The sequence below is a fragment of the Dromaius novaehollandiae genome, chromosome 4 (assembly GCF_036370855.1).
Source record: "Dromaius novaehollandiae isolate bDroNov1 chromosome 4, bDroNov1.hap1, whole genome shotgun sequence".
Classification (NCBI taxonomy): Eukaryota; Metazoa; Chordata; class Aves; order Casuariiformes; family Dromaiidae; genus Dromaius; species Dromaius novaehollandiae.
Genome location: NC_088101.1, coordinates 62,830,133 through 62,842,469, shown reverse-complemented (window position 1 = coordinate 62,842,469; position 12,337 = coordinate 62,830,133). Strand labels below are relative to the sequence as shown.

Below are 12,337 nucleotides of genomic sequence, written 5' to 3'. Positions count from 1 at the left end.
TAGAAAAAAAAAAGTTGGACATCCTCACCTCTAAAAACTGGAGGTGAGTTTTGAAAACGTATAGATAAGCATAGACAAGGATGTTCAGTCAGTACGTGATACTAACAGTCCCTATACCAACAAACTGGTAACCTGAAGGACAATCACTGGAGACTGGCTAGAAAAATAGGGATTTTCTGGAAAAAAAGTTTGTAGTGTAGGTCACGCGCTGCATTCGTACAGGAGCAGTGGTTAGTGAAGGCCTCACAACGGCCGTGGAAGCCGGTGGCCGAGCTGCAGGCAGCAGGTCTCGGGAGCCCAACAGGGTAACGCTAGGGAGGAACAACCGTGGGGGACCCCCGCGCTCCCCGGGCCAAGCCACCACCGCTCAGCGCGGTCTGCTGCAAACCACAAGCCCTGGCACACGCGCGCGAGGCATTCCTGGCAGGAGCCCTATCTTCAGTAAAGTAACGGACACGTGACGCTGTCCCTTTTCCTGGGCTGCGTTTCACAAGACACTGCCCGATTTCTCCCACTTTAGCTGGACAGGCTTTTTCAGAAAGCGGCGCAGCCCGCGGGCATGTACACCGCTGTCAGCACCTCAGCTCTGGCTTCTTTAAGGGGAGGAAAATAAGACCCTTCGGCTCCAAGTATCACGCACGGCTCCTTTAAAAAGCAAAAAAAGCGACAGAAGGGAGAGGGTAACTTTGCACTGACCCCCTAGCACCAAAAAAAAAAAAAAAAAAGGAAAATAAACACCAAATGTAGCAGATGCAAAACCAAACGCGCCGCCGCTCCGCTCGCTCGGGAGAGCCGCGGGACGAGGCGCGGCGCGGCGGTGCCCGCCCTCCCTCCCTCCCTGCCCCGCCGCGCAGCCCCCCGGGCTCCCCGCGCCCGCCCCCCGCTCACCGTGCTGCGGCCGCCGTCGCGGGGGCTGCGGAGGCTGCGCGGCCGCGGCTGGCAGAGGCGGCGCCGCCGGCTCGGCCCCACTGCTCCGGGCCGGCTCACACGTCAGCCCGCGCCACGAGACCCGGATCTGCCGGCTCCCGGCGGCGGCAGCGGGGCGGCGCCGCGCGGCTCCGGCTCCGGCCCCGGCCCCGGCCCCGGCTCCGGCTCCGGCCTCGGCTGCGGCTCCGGCGCCGCCGCCCGCCTCCGCCCCCGCGCCCGCCCCGCCCGCCGCGGAGCCCCGCGCCGCCCCGCTCGCTGCCTCCGCACCCCGCGCCCGCCTTCGCCACCGCGGCGGCGGCCTTGCAACACAGCCGCGGTCAGTGCGCGCCAGGGCGGCCCGCTGCGTCCGGCCTCTGCCGCAGCCCCGCGCTGGCCGGGACCCCGCCGGAGCCGCTCCTTTGTCCCCGGCCACCACCTCCGCAGCGCGACGGGGTTTGCGGTGCGGTTTCTCACCTAGAAATCTAAGGCTCGTTAGGCATCTTGTTCAGGACCTGATGACTCAAAAGGCTTCTGTGCAATTAAAGTGTCCGTCGAAACGTGCGTTTAGAACCTCTGGAATGTAATCAGAAACGAAAAGGTCAGCTCGCGGCCTGTCGCGGTCAGCCAGCCATGGTTACCTGTGCCCAGCCGAGGAGCTGCAGCGCCGTGCTCCCCTACAAAAGGAGGGAACCAAATCCTGCTGGGAGACAGTGACATGCCATAATGCAACGGGGATTACACAGGGAAGAAGATCTCGTCCTGCGATATTTCCAGGTGTTTTCTACCTCTTCCAAGGTAGAAAACATGCTTGATGCTGCAATTATAGTGAGGAAGGGAGGTTAGGTGGAAGCCAGTACCTCCTCACGTCACGTACCCTGAGGAGAATCCCAGAGCACAGCGATTCGGCTGCCTCAGATAAGGTCTGATATGGCCTACATATGGGGACAACCCTGGCTGTTCTCATCACCCTTTTCTGCCCTCACAGGGCTTTCAAGCCTCCTTTCATGGCTGTAGGGATGTTACTTGTTTTCATCCAAACTTTTTTTCTAGCACTGGGTGTCAAGCCTATGTTACCGTGCCAAGTCGCGGGTGCATTGCCATTTGGCAGCCTCGCACTTCCAGGCATTGTCGGTGTGCAAAGCCCCATGTCCTTGTAAGATGTGGAGAGTCTAGGTCTGCCCGCTCCCATTGTAGGGCCTGCGCTGGAACATAACGTCCTGCTTCCTGAGGGGCAGCAGGCCGGACGCCTTTGTCTAGCCATGCCACACAGTCCTGACTTATTACGGATCCTGCCTCTCCTTTCCCACGTTTCTGCCCTTTCTCTTGTGTCAGTCAGTGCCAAACTAAACAGCAGCAATACTGAAAAGTGAATAGAGGCACAGAGACAAAGCCAGGCTATCACAAAAAAAGTAAACTGTGCAGAGCTTGTGCTGTGTTGTCTTCCTCAACCCAGGGAACTGAACCTCTGATAAGACACCGAGGATGCTAACATTGATCTTTAACTTGGAAATGTTTACTGGGAGAACATGTTTCTTGACAGCCTGTTCAGAAGTTTAGGGTGCAACAGGAACTATGAAAATCAAGACTATCAAGGTACACTTGGCTGGGCTTTCTTTGGCTTGAAGTGTACCTTGACTGTCGTGGCTGAACACAGACCAGTGGCAGGTTAGCTGAGATGACAGTTTCCTGCTCAGTCTCAAAAGAGTGTCATAAGCAGAATGATCAACTGTAGCTGCATCTTGCCTCCCTCCTCTCCCTCAGTCATCCTCCTAATCCTTCATGAGGGAACCTGCCATCCTAGAAGCAAGCAAGGACAATTTCCTAACACCATTAAGCAGCCTTGGTTATCTGTCTCCTCTTCCACATCTAGGGCTAGTCATTATTCTCGAAAATGGATCCAAGATTTTGAAATACTAGAAGCAAGCAGACACAGCTTATTGTACTAGTCCTGGCTTGAACATGAGAGAAGAGCAGTGGCAACCCATAAATAGTGGAGAGGAACCCTCTTGTCAAGCTGGGGCAGGAACACCAAACAGTTCTATTTTCTTGCCCGTGGGTAAAGCCAAACAGCCAAAAATATGGTTACTCGTTGTTGCCAAAAGGACAGAAAGCCTACTTGGAGGAACGGTTGGAACTGGGAAGTGATCCTTGCAGAACTGAACTAGTACATTCCTAGAACTGGCAGGACACAACTGAGATAGCCAGGCAGTCTCAGATGCCTTGCTGGAAATAATACGAATCTGCAAAGAATCTGAAAAGGAGAGGCAGGAGCTGAAGGGGATGACAATAGAGCAATCTACAAGAAAGCACTATGCAGTGAATACACAGATAGAACTGTCAGGTCTTCCTCTCTTATTTTGAATCAAATGTGGCCTCCTTAAAACTCTATACATCACATCTTTTTCACTCATTTCTCACATCGCCCCATTCAGGAACTCACACGCCTATCTAGTTATCTCTTGAACTTGTCCTTTCATGAGGCATACAAGCTGCTCTATCTGGCCACCATAGCCCTCCAGGTGGGATATAAGCACTCACACCAAGCAGCTGTCCCCTCCTTGCTCTGTTTCTTCCCCTCATGTTGTTACTGCAAAGTTCTACATATTTCTAAATAGTCTTAGATAATTGGTCCCAGTAAAGTGCTCAGCCATTTTTCAGTATTGCGTTCTGCATTATTTGCACTGCCTTGTTGCCAGAAAAATCTGGTAATTTTTCTCTATTCAACATATGTTTCCATTAGCATTCTTGGAGAGATGGGAAGCCGATGGGCGTGATGAAGGCTTCATTATTGAAAGGGTCATCCTCATGGAATGAAACTTCTGAGTGTGAACTGTCAAGGAAGAGGGGCAGGCAATGCGAGCTACAGAAAGTAGAGATCATGATCAAGAGAAACAACACAAAGGCTTATTGCTTTCAAATCATCAAAGACATATATATATGCAGAAAGCAGCTAGGTGTTTTGCATAAAACATTCTGCCAGAGCATCCCTCAGAATTTGGCCCTCCTGGTTCCCACGGGCAAATGAACAAGCCATAGCAGGCACTGATTCTATCCCAGCTTCCCACTCCCAGACTTCAGCCGTCTGCTCCCCCTTGCACTCACAAATTTAGTGCAGGATACAGCAGTAAAACAAGATATGGAAGCTGTGTTCAGGCTCACGCTATGAAGTTTCCTTTCAGGCAAGCAAACTATGATGAAGCTAGTGATGACTGCACCTACCGGTAGATGACTTTGTGAACAAAGGCCTTCAAGATCAGCTAGTGACAAGGACAGAACATTGATCTTGGCACGCTAAAAAGAAGTATACTGTCCACTTTCAGACATCTGCCAGGCTAGAACCATGAAAAAAAGAACCTCGGCTTGTAGGGCAGAGAATGGCAATGTTCCTTCCACCAACAACCCAGTACAATGGAGAAGGGTGGCAGTTGAGCAAAGCTTGCTACAACATTCTGTACATATGTTATCTGAAAGTAGTGTGGATTGGACTCTTCATAAAGCAGCAGGCAGATGCATATTCCAGATTATGGTTCTAGCTTTCAACTTTTCTACACTGATAGCTTGCCAAATAACAGATGACCTTAATACAGAACCCCAAGAACATTACTTTTCCCATTCTGAAGTTCTCCTTCTGCTGATGTTCTCATCTTTGCTGCATGACTTATGGCACTAGGCATTGCTCACTTCCAGATACTTTATGGAATGGAAATTCTTCAGCTACAATTCATGCAGCTTCATCAGATCTGAAAAAAGATCTTGAAATGGGGCAAATTCTTCTTAATGTAACTCCTCTTCTCTCTGCTCCCTCTTTTCCTGTATGCAGTTCATAATGAGTAGATAATGCTATTCCCAGGTTAGGGAATCTGCAGGAAACACTACTGCAAATTTTGATATGAAAGAGCCATCTGTAAGACATCTGCATGAAAATGGCATCCAGCAAGCGGAAAGGCCAAGATTATAAAGTACCCTTAAAAGCAGAAAGGTATAAGTGGCCTTTTGGCAGCAACATTAGCTTTTTGAAAAAGGCATCTAACTTTGGAAAAAGAAGCCAAGTCCTTTGAAAAGTTGCTCACAAAAATTCCTAGAACTCTGCTGGGCTGGCATCTCACAAAGCACCAGAGAATTGCAAAGCACTCTGGGATATTAGGCAGCATGCCTGTGAATTAGCTGGCACAAAGACTATATTGTGTACTTAATTTAATGGAAATTTAGTCATGTGATCACACTAGAACTGAACCAAACTTATACAGCCAGAGCTTCTGGCAGTGCACAGACACAAGCTTAATGATCATCTGATCGCAACCTAGGCTGTCAGAACTCAGGAAAAATATGGCCAGGTAGAAGGAAGAAACTCCACTGAAATTGTCAGAGAATTTATGGAGGGCTTTCGTGTTCCTGAAGTATCAACATACCAACACAGACTTTGAGATAAGTTAGCTACAGTCCAGGGGAAATGACCACAAAGCATTGCTGTAATGCTGCCAATATCACACAACTGTCCAATGCAGTTTTCCAAACTAGGGAATGGAAGAAGGTAAACAGAAATTGAACAGACAAGAACTATTTCACACTTAAGTAGAATATCAAGTAGTAACTACAATAGCAACTAAGAAATACAGGCCGGTCAATTGTGACACTTAAAAGATCAGGCTGGCAAAAAATCATCTAAAAATAGAAGACTAAGATCGGAACCATTGAATTGTTAATGATACCACTGACTGGGCAGGATATACTATCTGAAATAGGCTGAAGACTGGACCTGTAGAATTAGAACAGTAAGTTCTCAGTAACTGTGAAAGTTAATGAGACAAAGGTCCACTAATTTCATCGTGATTGATGATTATGCAGTCAGGGTCAGGAAAGTGTTTTGCAAATACTTTGGGAAATCCCCTCTTAAAATGTGGTCCAAGTCAACCAACACTAGTACACCCTGAACAAATTGTTCTTCCTCTCAGCAGAAACCATAATAGCAGCTGCATACGGCTTTCTTGCAAAGAAAAGATGAGAAGCAGTTTAAACTGCTTCTTGAGCCACTGTAGTTCACAGCCATAAACTGACTGCTAAACTTATTAGCAGCTAACGTTACTACATTCAGCTATAAACTGCTGCCACTCAGGAAAAACACATCTCTTGTCCCTGTCTCTTTATGTTTAGAGACATTTCAGCATTCTATCTGAATCTGCCTCTGAATATGAGTCAGAGCCCTCAACTGTTACAGTTCTCACAGACTTGAAATAAAAATGAATCCCTGTTCATTTTCCAAGTGAACATCTAATAGAAGAAGCCACATCTAATAGAAGAACCACAGGCACAAAATGTGAGCCAGTTGATTGGATGATTGTTACTGCAGAAGAAAATGTGAGAGAAAAAGGAAAATAAGATCCCAAAGGATTTTTCTGGCACACTATAATACATCTAACTGAGAAGCAGCAAGGAGTCAAACTTTTCTGGTCAGGAATTTGGAGTTATTCTAATTTGAAATGGATATATGTTGATTTGCTATTGGTGTAAGCACTCAGTATATGACTGAAATTTAAGAGAAACCATACATTAAAAAGCTGAGGCACTATTTACCAAAAGCAGACAGAGACGAAATGTCACACATCGCTGAGGAGGTATCTCAAAAGGCATAACTCTGCCAGTCAGTCTTTGGATATCAGTATTCTATCACATAAAAAGATGGCAGTATCTCTGTATGAACTATGGAGAACTAAATTAAATTGTCGAAAAAGAACCTGGTCTATACTCAGCTCTCTGTAACACATTCAACCACACTTTTGATCTTGGATCTTAGAAAATGAGCATTGACAAACGAACCAGCAATGACTCCTTTCCCAGCTGGCCAAGATCAATGTGATCTTAATGCAAGATTTTAGCTTGTGCACATTTGCTGTTAGAGGATGTGGTATAGGACAGATGGATGCTTGCTGCAGTAAGCTATCTCAAACCTATTGAACCTATTGTAAACCCTGCAAGTGGTTTGGTATAAGAAAGAAAATTGGATTTACAGAACTTGCTGAGGTAAAAAAGGAATACTGTAGTATTTAGCTCCTACTTCACAGTCTACATTTTTTGCAAAAACACTGCATAGATTAGGGGAAACCATTTTAATGTTCAGAGTGTGAATGTACATTTTCAGTGCTGAAATGGGCTCTTGTGGTTACTTTTGTGTTAACCCACTGAGGTCAAAACTAGATAGAGATGTTGTCTCTACAGCTGGAGAAAACTACTGAAAAAAAAAATCAAATGACTTGAAGGTGGTGACATATAATAGCAGAAGTCCAATTTTTCTGTAGATAAACTACTGCACCACTCAGAGGAAACCTGGGAGTGGGTACGTCTGCAGAGCACTTTCACCACAATCTCAGTGTGAGTAAAATTATTTTGGGTCAGTGATATGGAAAGACAGGGATGATAAGACATAAAATATCTGTGCAGGAAAACACTATATGCGTACACTATTCAGTAACTTTTATGTTTGCTGTGTGTTTAGGGAAAGGGCCAACAGCCTAACATCACAGCCTTCCTAGGATTAGGAGTTGGAAGCTACAAAATCCTGAGAGACAACCATATACCATGACTGAATTTTTCCCAGCATGACTAACCTTTAATTGGGGAAAGAAAAATACAATCTAGAATACTGCCTTTTAAAAGGTGCCAACTACCAATTTACCATGTGACTTTTTGGCACTGTCAGAAAGATGGGAAAGCTGTAACAGGGAATTTTATGAGATGGGTTAAACCTCACCGAAACTGGTGAAGTGTAATAGCTACCCCTCATTTGAGAAAAATATATGAGACAGTAAGCTCTTTCCACCCAAAATGGATCTTCTGTGAAAACAAAAGGGTATGTTACTACTGAAAACAAAGGCACATAGAATATTAGGGGTTTTCTAGATATTGTTCTGTGAAACTGTGTGCCTGACAGATGCTCAAAGACCAAAGAAACTGCCTAATTCCTACTGTTCAGGGAAATTGTACACTACTGTTATACTAACTGTACCCTATTAGGCCCTGCTTGTTTAATCTGACTTTATCCTCAAGTCTATCTGGCAAGTCTCCTATGTCCTTGCTAGCAGCATGGTCCATCTGGAGACAATCAGATTAGGAAAACAACAAAATAAACTTGTCTTAGTTTGTATTCTTGACTTGGTATTTACTCATTTATTTGACTTCAAATGCAGTTCAATTAACTTTTTTTACAGGAGTGTAGTCTAAATAGTGACTAGTGATTCAGAGGTAATGATTTAGCCCTAAATTAGTACTCTCCTGTAGTAAGATCAATAGAAAAGTTTTTTCCTTCCTTTCCTTTCTTTATATTTCCAATGTAAAATTGTTCTAGTCTTCAAACAGAAGATATTTTAGGATGGTATTAAGAGTAATACAGCTTGATAAATCACCCATCTGTCATGGATGAGCTCTTTCTGGATGATCTCTGAAAAACTTCACTAGTTTGTAAACTTTCACTGTAGACAGTTCCAAAAGACTTCCATCAGTTGTGGATTTGGTGCCTGTCATGGCAGATTATATCATAGTTTAGCAAGATGGCTATCATTAGAAATAAATTCAAATTCTAGTTAAAATTTTCAAAAAGCCTCAGAATCCTGAAATTGCTAGATCAAGCAACAACAGCTCAATTCAAGAGGTCTAGATTTCTTTTTTATTAAAAGGAATGATATTCTCCTACCTTTCAGGATCCCTAAAAACTCTTCTGCTTTACAAAACAGAGATCATTCAAGGGATTTGTAACAACTGACAATGGAGTATGGAGTATATGGACATATGGACAATGGAGTATAACAACATACACTGGAGTATGTTCTCTCTCTGGTTTGACTTCTCTTTCTAGCAGATTCCTGATTTTACTGCATATATTCTTATATTATACTGCGATTGTTCATATTTCTTTAATCCATATTCTTTTACAGCTGGAAAGCTTTCTGTGCTGGGACCACTGTGTAATGTATGACACTGTTGCCTGCGGGAGCTTGATCTCCTTTCTGGACATCCCTCATTGCAGCTTGCATTGATGGCTTTATGGGCCAGGTCATGTACAAGAAGAGGAAGAGGTGTCTAGTCTCATGCCTTCCTCTTTAGTGGGCACACCAGTGATATAGGAGGAGAGTTTGTAGCATACACTGCCTGAATAACTGTTCTCTGTCTCCTCAAAGGAAAAGGCAGCAAGCCAGGTGGAAGCATCCTGCAGACCCAATCTGATCTACATACTGCCAGCTGGACCACTCAGTGCACAATGAGCTTTCCAGCAGTTAGCTTATCTACACTTCCAGGAACAGGAAAATTTGGCAATTAAAAAGCCATAGTCTACTTCCAGTGCTGTGCTGTTTTGTCATGACTGGATTTACTTACCCTCTAACAGACTGGGGTTCTTTTGGTTTTTATTTACTCTGTATTCCAATATTCATTCAACTAATGCTCACAATCGTTTGCCATTCCAGTTCTAACTCTGAACTCAGCTCTCCTAATGAAAGACCCTAGCTCCACCCCCAAGCATTCATTCCAAAATACTACTGCCATTTTATCTTCTCTTTCACTTAGCTCACTGCATTTCACTGCATTTACCTACTTCCCTGGCTACCACTGAACATCAAATACAAGCTTCCAGCTTCATAGTCCTATACCCCTCAGTCCCAATGACATTTATGAAATGCAGGTTTTCTGTGCATCAGCCTGAATCTGATTTTAATTTCTATAATCATTAAAACAGTGGGGATTGTTTTTCAGACACAGATCCTAAGGACATGAGGAGAACATGATGTCCAGCCGGCCAGGAAAAGCTGTCCAGCTGCCCTTTTAAGGCAGCTGTAAGACCCCTTGTACGTATCTATGAAAGGAAGACTGACAGATTTAATTAAAGTTACATAGATTTGATAATGTACTGTAAGTTATTACGTTATTAGATGGTAATGCAAAATGCTTAAGATATTACAAATACTTCCTCAGAGCAGCAAATGTTTCTGAGTGGAAAACAATATACCCGCAATGTAGCATAGTGACCATATGCTTTACATTATTGGCCAAATTCTTTCTTTCATTATTACTTTAATATTTATAAAACTAATAGTCTTATTTATATGACTATATATAGTCATCAATAGTCAATAATGGTGAAATGTATTTTTGTATTTGCAATTTTCTTTCATTTTTTGAAAGAGAATCAAAAAAATTGGTATCTTCTTTTTAAAATAGGAAGAAAGGAGGATAGCTTCACAACTTCTGTATAAAAACTGCTTTTAGCTCCCCTGATGAATTTGTCAATCTGCACATGCCAATTCTTTCAAGGGAGGTGCATACCCATTAAGAATATTAAGAATTTTGGGATCTCCTGCACAGTTATAAGAACTATCTCAGAGATGAACCTGCTTTTTTTAATGTGCCTTTCATGAACCCACTAGAAGAAGCCCGTGGGTTCCAAGGTGTAAAGACCACAAGTCAAAAACCACTTCTCTAGATGACAAGGAAGCAGAAATTACCAAAAAATAAAAAATAAAAAAAATAAAAATCATGGCAGACTTCAAAGCACTGAGGATGTTTTCATCTAGTTTTCCTACCAAAAAATCAGGTTCATATGTAACATTAATTTAGAGGATAATGCCAAGCTCCAAATTAATGAAAAGTCTATGGAGTACTGTCAATATCTAATGAAAGCCCTTAAGAAATTAAGAACAATAGGGTGTTAGTATTAAGCTACCAACAATTTCTGTATATGCATTATTTAATGAAACCTTTGCTAAATCTTTTTGTTTAAGCCACATATTTTGGATGTAATATCAATATCTGGATTAATTTCTCATCTAACTCCAATAAGTCAGGTGAATTGCACCATATGAATTCAAGCTGAATGACAGATGAATCTGATGTTTACAGAGCACGCTAGCTGTATTCCTTGGCATATGTATTCAAGCTGCTAATGACATGAAAAATACAACTTGGAAAGTGCCTGAACGAATACCACCTCCCTCTACCAAGGCCACAGAACAATTTTTATTCTTCTATTTTAAGCACTTCTGACGGCAGAACTTCAAGTTCCTCCCGAACAAGAAAGACTGGACAACGCAGCAGCAGCGCCGTGAGCTCTGGTAGGGCAGAGCGCTCCCCAGCAGAGGGATCTGTCTCGCAGGAGCAAGCAAATCTGCCCTGTTCCCTCCAGGAGAGGGCACTGTTAGACCTGTCCACGAAACCGGACGTGGACACGTATAGGAGGAACAGGAAAGTTCAGACGGTAAGTTAAAACTCGGCCAACTTGCACAACCAGTTGGTTATTTTTGTGATAAAGCTAATCTTCAGAATGAGTTGAGTCATCCAGACGCTGCCACAACAGGAACACAATATGACAGACAATAATCATGTAGGCTAAATTTATTTTCATAGTCTCCAAAATGTGCTAAGCAATATATAGATAAATAAGACAATTTCTGGCACATAGACCTCTCTGTTAAAAAGCTGGGATGACAAAAAGAACAATGTAGTGTATAAAGTAGGTGGGAAATAAAGGTTAAATTTAAGAACACCTTAGTTTTATGAATATTTTGGGCTTTTCATTTGTCACTTTTTTTTTTAATAAAGCATTTTATAAATGAGCATATTAACATTTAAATGAAAAGTGAATACCATCTAATATTAATGCTGCCTGTAAGGTTAATCCTTCTGTGGATGGCTCACAAAGATAAAAAAACCAATAATAACAAGTATGTTACAGATTCAACCTCTGCTTCTAAAGTGTTTGAAATCACTATACAAATCTCCTGAGACAGCTCTCCTGTCCTATAAGAAGTCCTCCAGCAACAATGAGAGAAGATCAAACCTGACATTTCTGATTTTTCTAAACTAAAGAGGCCAAGATGAGGGGAGGAAGAAATCTGGTTATGCAAGACACAAAGAAGACACAGCAAAAGAAAGAACAGAATGTAGCATGCTAGAAAGTTACAGTTTCAGAAATGGAATTTTCCTCTTCTAAATCACAGGGAACACAATAATACCAAATTCTGAGTAATTCTAATAGAAAAACATCCTATTGATATAATCAGAATAAAAATAGGAAAATGTGGAAATGAGAAAGAGATCACTAGGAATAATAATTTGAAGAACAGAAATTTAATCTTACCTAGTGCTGTCACAAGCATTTTGGAGCCCCCCAGGCAGTGTGCTGGGGTTGAAGGCACCCATAATCTCAGTCAGATGAACCATGCACACAGTGACTCTGTACTGTATAAATAGCAAGTGAGTCCAACATGCCCATGCAATTTGTCCATGTACAATAGCCACTTTTCCATGAAAATGAGGGGGAAAACTTTCCTACATATACAGGTTGTAGGGCTGGACCATGTAATACAGGAAACAAAATATTGTTTAGGATGTTTGGTTATACTAGCATTGATGATGAATATTGTCGACCCTTTTGTACTGAGAGCCTCAG

At 43.1% G+C, this 12,337-nt stretch overlaps 1 protein-coding gene across 3 annotated transcripts in view; it reads right to left on the bottom strand.

The window, feature by feature from the left end:
* The window catches only part of SMIM14 (small integral membrane protein 14), a 55,451-nt gene that overhangs the window by 40,034 nt on the left and 3,080 nt on the right, over nt 1–12,337 (bottom strand). Inside the window, exon 1 of one of the 3 annotated variants that reach the window (XM_026093650.2) lies at nt 1,381–1,479. The exons of 1 other annotated variant lie outside the window; for it this stretch is intronic. The gene's annotated coding sequence lies outside the window, so the exon portion shown is untranslated. Of the gene's footprint in view, nt 1–888; nt 1,150–1,380; nt 1,480–12,337 lie in introns of those variants that run through there. One more of the 3 variants, XM_064511269.1, reaches the window with a different exon arrangement.